Raw genomic sequence first — 15,514 nt, 5'->3', positions numbered from 1 at the left:
TGTTCTGTTTTGCCCGCAGATACCCTAACAGTCTGTGTTGTAGAGAGCACAACTCTCTCTACAGAATTCCAAATTGAGTGAAACCAATTTTGTATGAAAGCTAACTCATAGGGCTATATTGGGTAATATTTTCATAATTTTTCGATAGCTGGTTCAGTACCAGAATTATCTGAAAGTTCACTATGTTTCTGGCCGCAAACACCCTAGCAGCCTGTGTTGTAGAGAGCATAACTCTCTCTAAACAATTCCGAATTGAGTGAAACAAATTTTGTATGAAAGCTAACTCATAGGGTTATATTGGGTAATATTTTCGTAATTTTTGGGTTGCTGGTTCAATACCAGAATTATCTGCAAGTTAACTCTATTTCTGCTTGCAGACACCCTAACAGCATGTGTTGTAGAGAGCACAACTCTCTCTACAGAATTTCAAATTGGGTGAAACCAATTTTATATGAAAGCTAACGTATAAGACTATGTTTGGTAAAATTTTCATAATTTTTGGACTGCTCATTTAGTACCAGGATTATATGCAAGTTTGCTATGTTTCTGCTTATTTCTTGGATTGATTCTGAAATTGATTCTAGTAATTGATATGAGACATTTGATGATTTTATGTTGCTATTTTGTCAGTGGAATAGTGAATGATTTGATAATTGTATTGAAGTGTTATTTTGTGCAATTTTGGAGTGATTTCCGTTATGGAATTTGGTGAGAAAATATGTTATATATTTGGGGCTGGAGTGGTCTCAAATTGCATGTTTTAATTTATGAGTTTTTGCACGAAATACACTTCATTTAGTCAAGAGGCAACGTGTCGGTTTTCATCGGAAAACTGAGGTTTGTCCCAGAACTGGCGTGGTTCTGGAAGTCTGGAGTGGATTTCATTGGTGGTTAACTGTCTGGAGTGGACGCGGTGATACCGCTAAGGTTAACAATTGGTACCACATGCATACATTAGAGTCTCACACACTAAGTTTCACGTTTTCAGTGGTTTTATGTGTTTGGTGAATTGTTGGTGAATTGTTTTGCTGTTGTGGTAAAGTCGAATTATTATTCTTCTTAAAGCTTATAATTTTCCGAAACATTAATAAGAATTGTGACACTGTCTTGAGAGAAAATATTATAATCACTCAGATTTTAAAGAAAAGGTAAAGAGTTTATAGAGTAGAATCTGAATTGTTTACTTGCTCTTTGTTATGCTATATTTTATACAATGTAAGTTCTTACCCTTCTGTTGGAATGATGTTCTATGCGACATCGCTCAGGTACTGGAGATAGAGATGTGGCTCATGAGGAGTAGCTTCGAAGAGTCTTAGTTTATGTTATTATTATTATTATTATAATAAAATAAGTGTCTTGCTCTGTAATGTAACACTGGGTAGATATTTTACGTTACTTTTACATTTTTGTTGAGAGGATTTTATAACCTCTCCTTATGGAAGTTTTTGAATGATTTTCTAAATTATGGCGATGTCGTACTGTTGATGACCGAAGTGCTTATGAAATTCAGTTCTGAGTATGATGAATTTTATTGGAATATCATGAAAGATAAACCTATTTAAATAAGTGATCTTAAGCATCTTCGGATTATCTGGCTGGTTTAGAAATTATATTGGCATAAATAATTCTTTCTTTGAAAAGCATATGAACTTATAAATTTTCAAACACAATCAGTGTTAATTTTAGAGTCCTGTTTAGCAAACAAATGTCTCAAAGCAGCATGGTCAGTATGAACAATAACTTTAAAACCCAAGATGTAAGGCCTAAACTTCTCGCAAACAAAGACTACACCCAACAACTCTTTTTCAGTTGTAGTGTAGTTCCTTTGGGCCTCATTCAACACTCTACTTGCATAGTATATCACATACAACACTCTTTCTTTCTTTTGACACAAGACAGCCCCTAAAGCTAGATCACTAGCGTCACACATGATCTCAAATGGTAGAGACCAATCCAGAGCAACAATAACAGGGGCTGTCACCAAACTCTCTTTAATAGACTCAAAAGCTTTCAAACAATTTTCATCAAAAGTAAAAGGTGTTCCTTTTCAAGCAAGTTGGTCATATGCTTAGCTAATTTGGAAAAGTCTTTAATAAACCGCCTATAGAAACCAGCATGCCAGAGAAAACTCATAATATCCTTGATGTTAGTTGGGGGAGAGAGTTTTTCAATAACTTCAATCTTAGCTCTATCAACCTCAATCCCCTTTTCGGACACCTTGTGTCCAAGCACTATGCCATCCCTAACCATGAAATGACACTTCTCCCAATTTAAGACCAAGTTGGTCTCTTGACATCTCTTCAAAACCAAAGCTAGATTCCCTAGACAAGCATCAAAATTTGGACAAAAAACAGAGAAGTCGTCCATAAAAATCTCGATGCAAGTCTCTGTCAAGTCAGAGAAAATAGCAAACATACACCTTTGGAAAGTGGTTGGGGCATTGCAAAGCCCAAATGGCATTCTCTTATAAGCAAACACGCCGTAGGGGCAAGTGAATGTCGTCTTCTCTTGGTCTTCCGGTGCAACACAAATTTGGTTGTACCCGGAATAGCCATCAAGAAAACAGTAGTATTGATGCCCAGCCAACTTATCAAGCATTTGATCTATGAAAGGCAAAGGGAAGTGATATTTTCTAGTTACCGAATTCAGCCTTCGGTAGTCAATACAAACCCTCCACTTCGTCACTTGACGAGTGGGAATCAATTCATTGTTCTCATTGGCAACAACAGTGATGCCTCCTTTCTTGGGAACCACTTGAACATGACTTACTCATTCACTATCCAAGATTGGATAAATAACACCTGCATCAAGCAATTTAATTATCTCTTTCCTCACCACATCCTTCATGGAAGGGTTAAGTCTCCTTTGAGGTTGGACTATAGGTTTGTAATTTTCTTCCAGCAAAATTTTATACATGCATATCGCATGGCTAATACCTTTGATATCATCAATAGTCCAACCCAAAGCTGACTTATGATCCCTCAAAACTATGAGGAGTTTCTCCTCTTCCAAGGGAGTGAGAGCACTACTCAAAATAACAGATTTATTCTCACCTTCCTCAAGAAAAGCATACTTGAGAGAGGAAGGGAGTGGCTTGAGCTCACTCTTCTCCTCAATAGAAATCTCCTCATCCCTAATTAATTCTTCTTTCCAAATCCTTCTGGTGGAAAGGGACGAGACAGATTCTAATTGAGTTAGAGTAGCATTCACCTCATGGTACAAAGAATCAAGTTCACTCTCAAGATTTTGGTCCTCTATCTCTAGCCCCTCCATGATTGTTGTTTCCAAGGGGTCCTTAATAGATATCCTACCAAACTCTTCACACACGAGCTCATCCACTACTTCACATCGGAAAACTTCCTCATCCGCTCGGTGTTTCAAAGAGTCAAAAATATTGAAGAGGACCTCATCTTCACCTACTTTCAAAGTTAGAGTTCTCTTAGCCACTTTAATCTCAGCCTCACCAGTGGCTAAGAATGGTCTCCTCAGTATGAGAGGGACTTTTGAGTCCTCTTCCATGTCTAGAATGACAAAATCCACTGGGAAGACCAACTTATCCACCTTAACCACAACATCTTCAATGATCCCGTAAGAGGTTTTTAAAGACCTATCTGCCATTTGCAAAGAAATCATAGTTGGGGTAACCTCACCTAAGTTCAACCTTTCAAACATACTAAGCGGCATCAAGTTGATACTCGCTCCTAAATCACACAAGGCTTCTACCACAGTTAACCCCTCAATCTCCACCGGAATAGTAAAACTCCCGGGATCTCTTCTCTTCTTAGGCATATTTCTTTGCAAAATGGCACTACACTCTTCGGTCATCAAGATAGTTTCATCAACCTTACTCAACTTTCTTCTCTTGCTGAGGATATCTTTCATGAACTTAGCATAGATTGACATTTTCTCCAAGGCTTCGGAGAAAGGAATATTAATATGGAGTTTCTTAAAAACTTCCAAGAACTTAGAAAATTGTTTATCTAAATTTTTCTTCACCAAAGCCTTGGGAAATGGAATCTTGCGGAGCTCAGGAATATGGGTATTTACAACTCGAGTTCTAATGGGCTCTCTCGCTCTTTTCTCCATGACATCCTCATCTCTCTCTTCCTCAACTTCCTCATTTTTCTCTCCCTCAACTTTTTTCTTTGCCTCATGCAACACTCTTCCACTCCTAGTAGAAACAACAGCAGTATTTTCTGGCTCAGTCAAAGTTAAAGTTTCGGAAGAGAACTTACCTTGGTGATTATCGGACATTTACTTTGCTAGCTTTCCCAATTGGTTCTCCAAGCTCTTTATAGCCATCTCATGGCTCTTGTAATTGCTCGCTGTATGATCAATGAATATCTCGATCAGCTCCTCTAAACTCCTCTTGCCAACCATCCTTTCAGCAATTTGCGGCTGGACAAGAGGCCCTTGTTCTGCGGTTGGAGCTCCTCTTCCATGAGTTAATGCTCTGGTCTCACTATCACCATCATTGACAGTACACTGGTTACTAGCATGAGATTCACCACAAAATTTGCACTCCAACCAAGTCATTCTTGCTCCAATTGACTTGGTCTCCTTTATATGCTTTCGGATCTCCGCTACTTCCTCGGAGAGTTGTTTGTTGGAGGCTATGAGCTTGTCATAAGTTTTCACTTCAAAAGAACTTCTTCGGATTTGGCGTTCATTCTCGGAGTTCATGGCTCTCACCGCCATTTTTTCTATCAAGTCATACCCCGCTTGTGGGGGAAGAGCATCGAACTCCCCATTTGAAGCCGCATCTAAGCCAAACCTTGATGAATATAATAGCCCATCATAGAACTTCGCCACACATTCTGCTTAGGTGAGATTGTGTTGAGGACATTTCCTCAAAAGCTTCTTGAAATGCTCCCAAGCCTCATAAAGATTTTCATCTGAGGATTGTACGAATGTCATGATGTCATTCTTCAATTTCCTCAAAAGGGACCTTGAGAAGAACCTCGTTGTGAACTTTTCTGCAAGGTCTTCCCAAGTAGTGAGACTCCCTTGATGTTGTGAATTTAGCCAATCCTCTGCTGAATCCTTCAAAGATAATGGAAATAGGCTCAACCGAATTGCTTCCGAAGGAACATTCATCACCCGATAAGTGTTGCAATTATGGATGAACCTTTCCATATGAGCATGAGGATCTTCCAAGGAACCTCCACCATATTGGCTTTGGCTCACCATGTTGATAAATGTCGGTCTCAACTCAAAGTTCCCCACTCCTTCGGGGATCACAATACTTCCGGGATAGTCAAAGCTCATTAAACCCGAAGTAAGTTCCCGAAGAGTTCGGTTGGCATTCTCAACTTCTTGCTCTCGCAATCGGAGGGTGATACCCTCTTGTATTCTTGCCTCAATATGAGCTTGCATTTCCTCTTCCGTCATACGGCCACCCATGACGGTGTCTCTCTTGAGAGCAACCTGAAAGTATGACACTAAACAGAGAAAGATTAATAGCACCAATTCTAGACAAGTTCAAAACTTAAAACAAAACCACAAACTAAAAACTTAAACCAAAAATCACAAAACAATTCCCCGCCAACGGCGCCAAAAACTTGTTGGTTCTTCTGCAAGTGTACAGAATCTACCCGGTTTTAAATTATCGAACCTCAGGGAATTAGATTGCAAACTCAGTTTAAGAGTTAAGTTCAAGGTTAAAAAGCAAGTAAAATTCAGTTTTAAAGGTTGATTGATTTTTTTAATTAAGTGAAAGACAAGTGAACGAGTAATAAAGCGATTGAAATTCAGAAATGAGATTGCCTTGGGTTCTTGCTCAACTAATTCAGTTTTATTAAACCTTCCTATTCAATTAATCCTGAGTCTCTCCTTGATGTTCTAGCCTAGGTAGTCATCTATCGATGCCTCGTAAAGAAAACCCTTTCTAATCAAAAGATAGGTTCAATTCCTTGATAACCTAAACATTTGCTAGAAGCAGTAAACATACATTTCAGGCCAACAAACCCCAACCCTTCCTCTATTCCTAGCAGCAAGTATAGTAGAGGTAATCTCACAACAAGTCCCAATTCTATAACAAACTATCGTTATAATTATAGAAAAGTAAAAAGCTAGCATGCATTCAAGCTTGAATGATTAAGCATAGGAGTGAGATTCAAGGGTTTACTCAGAACAACATGAATAGGAAAGGAATGAAAGCTAAAACATTCAAAGTCTTACAAAGAACCCAAAGCAAAAAAGGGTTTTAGCCAAACATGGCTATGAAATCCAAACAAGAAAGTAAAGATGAAACCTGGAACATAAGGCTTAGAGAAAGCTCCTCAAGCTCCAGAACTCAAACCCTCTCTTATAGCTTATTACAATATGAGAAATTGACCAAAAGTTCCAAGAAAAATGTCTAAAAACCAATTTATAGGCAAAACAGGCGAGTCTGGGCGCTCAGGCACCAATTCAAGCTGAAAACATGCTCTCTGGAAGGTAATTGGCGCCTAGGCGCCAATTCCCAGCGCTAGCGCCTGGGCGCCAATTCCAGGAGGTTCATAAAATAAAACTAGCGCCTAGCCGCCAATAAAGCTCGCTGGAAAGGCTTTTTAGCTTCTTCATAACTCCTCTTCAAGCCTCTTTAACCCTTTCTTCAATTCACCAAGCCACTTGACCTTCCTTATTCATCAGTTTCAGACCTGGTAACTTAGGCACAAAGTAAAGGAAATATCCAGAAGCTTCAAAGAGTTAATTAGCAAAGAAGACCCTCAATTAAAATAGAAAAGATATGCAAGTCCTAAACTTACTCAAAATGCAAGAAAGGTCCCTATAAAACTACAAAAATACCAAAACAAAATAAAAACACAAAGAAAGATAAAAATGCATGATAATGCATGAAACACTACATGAGACTCAACAAAAAGACGCAAAACCAACAAAGGAATGACCCTGAAAACACCACTAAGTGTCTTGTGGACTTCTGGACCGGGCGAGCCCCTATAGGGGCGACGCCCTAAGGTAACCCGCCATCGGCAGGTCAGATTGGCCTCTAGACTAGGCCTGAATGCGTGGGCCAAGTGGCCCATGAGGAATAGGCAGACGTGTGATGCCCGTACCCCCACACCTATAAATAGGTAGCAATTATCAATTGTAAGGGGCTTTGACTCATTTTATGAATAAACACATGAAATTCAGTTATTCTCTCTATAACTCTCTCTCTCTCTAGTAGTGCAATCTCTCTACACTCTAGGGGCTACCCCCTCTCTCAATGTTCCAACCCGGAACTTTGCTGCTACTCGAAACTTTGTTGTTGATGGTTTTGTGCTGAAACGACACTAGTCATTATTGGAAAAAAAATGGGTACAGTGGAAGATCCAACGAGTCTCTTACTTTTTTCATTAGAGTTTTTATATTTCGCACTTGGTAATTCTAATGTTTGTTACTAATCCTTTTTTATAGAATTTTACTCTTCAATTGATGAATCTTTTCCTTTGACATAATCTAATGTTAACACATTTTTCTATGTAACTTTGAAAGCTCTTTTGGATACTTTCATTGGAATCTAATTTCAACTTACTAGACAAGACTTTGAATTAATGTAATGAGAATTTAATTTCCCCTTACTAGTAAGGGTATAATTGACAAAATGGACCTTAAAATATCAAAACGACTGTTAAATAGGAACAAAAAATTTCTTCTAAAACGACAGTTAAAAAGGAACGGAGGGAGTATTGTTTTTTCTGTTTTTACTGTGTTGTTGTTGCTAATGTGGTTTATTATACGCGTTGTCCTGGACATTGTATAGAACATCTGTCCATCCTGTACCGGAATTTCACAATACAACCCAAGTTTTAGGCTAACCACTTTTGTATCCAAACAATCGACAACCACATGTGACTAATTACTTTGATGTTCAGAGATCATATTAAATGGGCAGGACTCGCTCAACAAATCATTCTCTATACATACATACTGTCTAGGGATCAAACTATCAACTCTATGTTTAAGGAGTCTAGCTATCTACCAACTCTACTAGACCTTCTTTGTGGTTGATCAGATATTGAGACTAATCTTACTATACCTACTTATGTATAAACAGTCGACAACCATGTGACTAATCCTCTTGAGACTCAGAGAACATAGGTCTCTCCCAACAAATTCTTCTACATACACTCCTCCAAGAGATCTAACCCTGAATAAGGAGTTCAAATATCTACCAACTATGTTGGAACTTGTATTGAATATGTATAGCTATTTATCAAAGAAATCGTCACAAGTACTTATGTATAAACAACTAGCAATCATGTGACTAATCCAATCGAGACTCGAAGATCGTATCAAGTGGGTGGGTTTCTCCGAATAAATCATTCTCCATATACATCGTCAAGAGATCAAATCCTCAACTAAATGCTTAATGATTTAAGCTATCTACCAATTGTTTTGGACCGTTTTGGTGGTTGATCAGATATTGATTTTGATGGAATTCACTTACAAGCACTTATATAAAGCAATCCAAGATTCATTTCACGAGTACTTATATAAAGAAATCCAAGATTCAACTCAACATTATTTAAAGGTTCAAAAACATGAATAAGTTTAACAAACTTGTGAATTTTTTTTCATGCATATACTAAGTTCATAAATGAAAGTTTAGGATGACACATAACAGTTTGAGAATATCATCAAGTATAAGTTGAGGTTGAACGACTTTTGCCAATTAACTACTCTCCACCTCCAAGCATTTCTCCTCATGCTTTTTAACCTACATATATGGATGTAAAAATCAGTATCAGTATCAAACACGGTTTCTAGAAAATGTATATGATATTTTATCATGCTAATCAATAAATTGCAAACTTCTAACTATGAGTTTAATTTTGATGTATCGTTAGTGTAAAAGTTATTTTGCACTGACATTTAATCATTCCGTGTTACATTTTTTTATCAATTAAATTGAAAATTTATTGTTCGATGTGGCGACCAATAATTGGATATCTCTATAAAAGAAATTTTACATTAAAATTCCATATAAATTAAATCTTATGAGCAACATAGTTACAACACTATAAACAAAGTACAATGATTATTTCTATATAATTCGAAGTAACATTATAAGGATCTCCACTCTTACCGCTAGAAGTGTTTTTTCTCTTCCTTGTTGGATTTGACCCCTCTAATGCAACATCTTCCATTGCAGCTTCGGTATTCTTTAAGCTTGGGCTACAATCGTACATTGTTCATGACAAATAATATCACACTCATACTAGATAAAAATAGGTTTAAATATATCATTAGTATTCTTATAAATATACAGGTAGATATATAATTTTGTTGATGATTTTGAGGTTGATTATTTAATGTATATTTTTTGTACCTTGGTGGGGTTTCTTTTGTAGGTAGGAAGTCTTCCATTATTGGCTCATTTTTCAAAACCTCATCATACTCCATATCTTCCTCTGTACCATTGTTGAACTGTTTCTGCATCCAAATGAAGATAGGTTTTTCAATGAATAACTTAATTTTAACAGTGTAGTAAATAAATATTTTTTAGAAAACTGTATAAGATATCTTATAAAATGTAAAGGACTTTATCTACTATGCAATAATAAAAATATAGTTCATAAGTTAAATAAGTATTTTTTAAAATTAATTTTAACACAGAATAAGCCAACGGTAAATAACATATTAGAATTAGGAAGACTCAAATCAAATGCTTGCTCAACAGTTGATAGTTGTTCTACCCTATAAAAGCTATCTATGTCATATCTCTAGTCAATGTGAGATTTCTAACACACCCCTTCATGCCCAGGGCTGGACATCTAGACCGTGTAATAAACAACAATGGATGACCCAAATATGGGAGGTCTCCACAACAAACAAATGGATCTCAGAAATGGTATGATACCATATTAGAACTAGGGAGGCCTAACTCAACCCAAAAGGTAGCTCAAGAGTTGGGGGTTGCTCTACCCTTATAAAGGCTATTTATGTCAAAACACTAGGCAATGTGAGACACTTCTAACTTAACATATACTACATGTTACTAGTAAAAACATCGTTCATGGATGGAACAATTTTTAATAGCGTCTACCAGAGAATTTCTCCTTATAAAGAATTACAATTCATGCATCAAGACTAAAGGGTGAAGAGAAGTACTATCTTGTCTCACTTTCTTTTCAACACTCACTTGTTAATTGGTTGAAATTTATGTGAGACCCATTAAATTTGAAGTGATACTATTTTTCAGTGAATCACATATGAATTTCAAGTAATCAATGGTAAAATTTTGGAAATGGAGTGCTAAAGAGAATATTGCTAGCCATTTTTCAAAAAGTGATCTTAACTAACCTATGGAAAATATAAAATACAAAGGAACATACATATTAATTGGAGTATACACAATAATTAATCAGTTGCATAAAGTAAAGAACACATACTCTGTAGAATTTTCTTTCCAAGCAGTAGGCAATAACCTTTCTAAGAATTCTAGCTCTGTTTCTCTCCTTGCAGACATAGCGAAGTGAAATTGCACTATTTCTTACGTTTGCTCTAACCTTTGAAAATAAAGCACCTCTAAAATATAAGACCATTGTATATAATTACAGGACCTTAAATTACAAAAGGTGAAAATGTGAATGTATAATAATCAACATAATTAGCTTGTATCAAAAGAATGAGGAACTTACAGGTTTGCGTCCTCGTCTTGCCACCTTTTTACTTTCAGTCTCATTGAGTGTGGTTGCTTCAATGTCTCCAACTTTAATTGGAGAATTGTCATTGACAACTTTAGTCAAAGACTCACCACCTTTAAAAGTAAAGGAAATAAATTTCAAAAGTAAGTAGAATGAAGTTTACATAGTGCGAATATATATATATATATATGCATCAAACAATTTGAAATCTAATATTGTGATCTCTATATCAATCAATGCAATTTCATTGAGATAAAAGTGATTAATAGTTAGAAATCTAGCTAAACAATTGCATGTGAGCTGGCACAATTAATTAGTTAGATTTATGTACGGTTACTTGTATTTTATTATCACATGTACATATAGACTCTATATAAGATATGCTAATGTATCACTGAACTGAGAGATATAGAGTATACATTTTTCTCCTCTAAATTCTTAAGTTGTATGTCAACAACTTCTAATTTTTCTTTATTTTCTATTATGGTATCAGAGCTTGCTTCAATAGAAGCTCTATTGCACCGCTCTGGTCAAGATACCTAGACAAGTAAGAAATACTTCAGATTCAAGGTTCAGTTTTAATAGATTATGTAACACTTCCTATAGGACAAATACGGCCACAAAAAGATTTATTTCTTCTTCCAATAGGATAGTTTCCTCCTTATCTTTTGTATCACAGGATTACACATTTCCTCCTTTCTTGGATTAGCACCCACTACAGTTCCCAAATACACAAATGAGATATTCATCAATCTACAATCAAGTAAAGTTAAAAATTTCTAAATATCTCTTCTCTCCACTAAAGGTCAGTTTACATTTAAAAAAAAATCATTTCCAGTCCAAATATGAGTTCAAAACACTTGAGAATGCCTAGAAAGTTTCTAAACAAACGTTTCTCCAATAAATAGTGTGTTATTTGCTAACTGCAATAGTTATACATGCGCACCTTCCTAGCACATCTTGAAACCTTCGAACAGATTCTTACTCACCTCTTACCTCATCAATCAACTCAAACCCTCCTATAATAAAAATAGAATACAGTAATGTGATCATATTGTCTCAACTTTCGAAGTGCCCCCTTGATCCAGCCCACTATGGCAGTGGGCAGGTTCAGTTGGTTTTGGGCAAATTTTAGCCCAACTGACCAAAACTGTCCTTGACTAATATTGGCCTATTCCCAACCGTGAATGTTTTTTTCAGGTGGCTTGTTCAGGGGGGTCAGTCCATATTGGGCTAGAGCTAGACGCATTTAATTGTCAACTTGAGAGAGTAAAAAGGTGGTAGATGAGAGAAAAAAATATGTAGATGAGAGGAAAAAACTAATACAGACTCATTTCAGAAGTATCATTTGAAATCCGAACCCTCCTCAAGTATTCCATGTCTAACTCATTTTACTCACCGGAAAAATTTGTGTACCCGATATAATCTGCCCGACAACCATTTTAAAACGACAGTTTGTGTGGGTTCGAGTGGGCCACAAATTCTTGCTCACCCCACCAATATTATTTTTTAAAAAATCACCTATGTGAAAGTGGTCCATGTCGACCAAGATGATTACCATTAAATCAATTGACTCTATCTAATTTATTACATTACTTTTATGAATGTTTTAAATGAACATTGTGCTACGATAATATCTTTAATAAAGTAGTGGTTTCATCTACAAAATCGTCGTTATTCTTTCGATCTAGATTTAAGTAGATCTACTCCGCTTCATCTTCCTCTTAAGTGAAAATAAATACGGAAAAATGAGATATTTTGCCTTCCAAACATATTCATAATCATGCACAAGATCCATATATCAAAAAAATAAAAATGTAAGAAAAAAGAATGGCCATCCACAATTAACATCTGAATCGATTAAAATCGTCTAAATCGAACATGATTATCATATATTAATGACTTAAGTATAATTTACCTCCAAGGTTAGAGCTTTCAGCATTGTCGTTGCTACTCATTTTCAAGTAAAGCTCTTCAAACCCTAAACAAAATCCACCCAAGAATTACAAAAGTTAATTGTAATTAGTTTGATAAGTGAAATTGAAAATCTCAAGAGATCAATCGTGAGAAGAATCAAAATTCAGTCTAAAAGCACCTTTCTCCGCCGCCGTTGAGTATTGAGAATGAAAATCTAGGGTTATAAGGAAAATGTTGAAGCAGTATTTATAATGTTATTAGTACTAGTGTATTAAAACTCAGCTCGAACCAATCGGTCTGACCATGGTTTGGTACTCTGGACGGTCTGAGTCTCTTGTTGGATTGGTTTTATAGTTGAACCAGATGTGACGTCATAGACTTGGTAACTTCGGGAAGTTAGATTTCAAATATCGAGGTTAACTAAAATAAATTCACAGTCAAAGCTATTTTGTTGTCAAATGATGTTCAACTGAGAGTTAAAATAATTGCTTGGTCAAATAGTTGAACTCACAACCCGGAAGCAAAATAGTTAATGTCTTTCCACCACACCATTTTGCTTTTAGATTAAAAGGAGAGTACATATTTCGTTATACATTTGATATTTCAATAAAATATTGTTCGTTGTATTATAAACTTTACATTTTTTTAGTATAAACCGAATCAAGTTCAGTGGTTCAATCAGAGACTAATTGACCCATCATCCTGACCGAGTTGATCACCAAGCCGATATCTAAAACATTCATTAGTACATGCAGTTGTATATTTGGTTAATATTAAATATAATGAATCGACGTATCCTTTTAGTACTTGCCTTGATGGAATTGCTTTGATATTTTCTTTGTAAGAAATGATAACTTGTCTACGAAAATAGTTAATCTATCCATTAATTTCACTCCCTTATTAATTGTTATCATTGAAAATGTCTTTGACTATGGTTCTTCAAGTGATAAATTATTAATTTCTTTCATGCTTCACTTTTAAAACTTATATGTTTTTTTTAAAAATACAAGTGTCCTAGAGGTGTCCAGCTAAGAAGAGGTGTCAGCTCAAGTGTTCGAGCCGTAAAAAAATATATTTTTTAATCCGATACCGCAAAGAAGTGTTTGACACGTGTCATGTAAGTGTCATACGGGTGTCGGTGTCGTGTCGGTGTCCGACATCGGGACACTCCATATGTAAGAGGTGTCCGTGCTTACACTAAGAGAAGGCAAAACCAAAAATAGAGGTCAACAATCAGCCACTGCAACTAAACTACCTAGCCAAGAAAAATGAATCTAAGAGCTTTGTAACACCCCGATTTCCAGGTGTCACTTTAGTAACCAAAAATAAACTTCACGCGGAAAACAGGTAATTTTTTTTTTCGTTTGATTCCTTTTAAATCAAGCAATAAAGAAATAAAGACATAACCCCAACACTAACTAACCAATATACAAATATATAAACATGTACAGCCTCAGCTGCACTCTCCCGTCACGCGCACTCGCAGTGACTCCAAAGTAGTGTGCCCGTAGGCAAATAGTTACAGATCCAGATGTGTGAGTGAGAAAATTATAATTACAAACCACTAGGAGAAAGTCGGTCTCAAAATGGCCTAAGCAAAGACCCCTATGGTCCGACTGACTCACTGTGATCCCTCACTAAGAGAACCACACAAAAAGTCATGCGTCGGAAACCTACCCTATCCCCAAAAGCAAAACGAATCAGAGCTATTACAGTAACAACCAACTCAAAAGACTCTAACCACCCATAAGAAGCTTCCCGGGGAAAGTCTAAGAAAACCAACGAATACCCACAAATGGCTAAGTCTCAAACCCCTCGTTTGAACTTGCCCAGGGTTGTTCATCCAACCCAAAATATCAAAGATCACCAGATCAATGAATCTCCACTCCGAAGTTGCGTCAAAACGCTCAATCCAACAAAAGCACAACATCACAAGTTATGGAAAACATCATAACAACAACTCATCATCATAAACAACATCAGATAAAGCATAAGTCGAATTTATCGACGCCTATCATGCAATCATAGCTAAATATAGTAAGTTGCCCTAACCTCGAGCTGATCCAGCTTCGAAATCACAAGCTCCTTCACTCAAGTGCTCTGAACCTTCCAAAGTTCCTTCAACTGAACCTCGGAGAAAACAAAGCAGAATCCAAACAATATCGATTAGTTCGATCACAAAACAACACATAAACGATAGACAAAGCATTAAAGCTTCAGAATACGACAATCGGGTACGAAAAGACAAGTTTTCGAAAACGAAAACTCCCTCCCCAACACTACAAGGTCACGGCCACAAAGGAAAAAGGGCTTCGGCTCTTTTTCTTCGACCAAATCAATTCACAAGGTAGTTTTAGGGTAAAACTAAGGCAAAGAAACTGTCGGAACAATTTTCGGACAATCGGGTCGTAATACGACTATCCAGGGGCATTTTGGTCCAAAATAAAGGCTCAAAACTTCAAAGTTATCAGTTCTGAAAACAAATTTGACAGCAATGATCCTAACGACATCCGTGACAACAATTCCTAAAGGCACGAAGTCAGATTATGACTTTTCGACAATAAAGTTTCGAAATGTGAGACAAAAAGGTTTTGAAACAGTTTTTCAGATCCTGGACAACTGAATCGCAATCGGCGATTACTAACAGAGGTTTTAGGCTCATGGGAACGTAAGGAACATAACCCAACCAAGAAATCAAGGAAATCGGACATTTTTAGAAAAAACTCAAAACTGTGAGCACAAAAACGACTTCAGAAACGCAACAGAAACAGTAAACAGAGGTAGGATTCATGCTAGTTACCTCAATACCTAGAAGTAGGGACGAACTGCACGAAGATCGGTCGAGTTTCGGCGAAAAAAATTCTCCCCCTTGCTCTCCTCAAACCGCGGCCCAAATAGAAAGAAAATGAAGATATTTTGCTTTTTCACCTATTTATAGGTGGGTGAAATCGCGGGAAAATGAA

The 15,514-nt window shown here is 36.5% G+C and overlaps 1 non-coding gene across 1 annotated transcript; it reads left to right on the top strand.

The window, feature by feature from the left end:
* Nucleotides 1-4,828: 4,828 nt before the first annotated feature.
* LOC130721659 (small nucleolar RNA R71) lies at nucleotides 4,829-4,935 on the top strand. Its single transcript, XR_009013580.1, has one exon. It is a non-coding gene; the product is annotated as a small nucleolar RNA R71 (small nucleolar RNA).
* Nucleotides 4,936-15,514: the final 10,579 nt, after the last annotated feature.

Source organism: Lotus japonicus, chromosome 5 (assembly GCF_012489685.1).
Source record: "Lotus japonicus ecotype B-129 chromosome 5, LjGifu_v1.2".
Taxonomy (NCBI): Eukaryota; Viridiplantae; Streptophyta; class Magnoliopsida; order Fabales; family Fabaceae; genus Lotus; species Lotus japonicus.
Note: the sequence above shows the minus strand (reverse complement) of the source record. Positions and strands in the feature narration are given on the sequence as shown.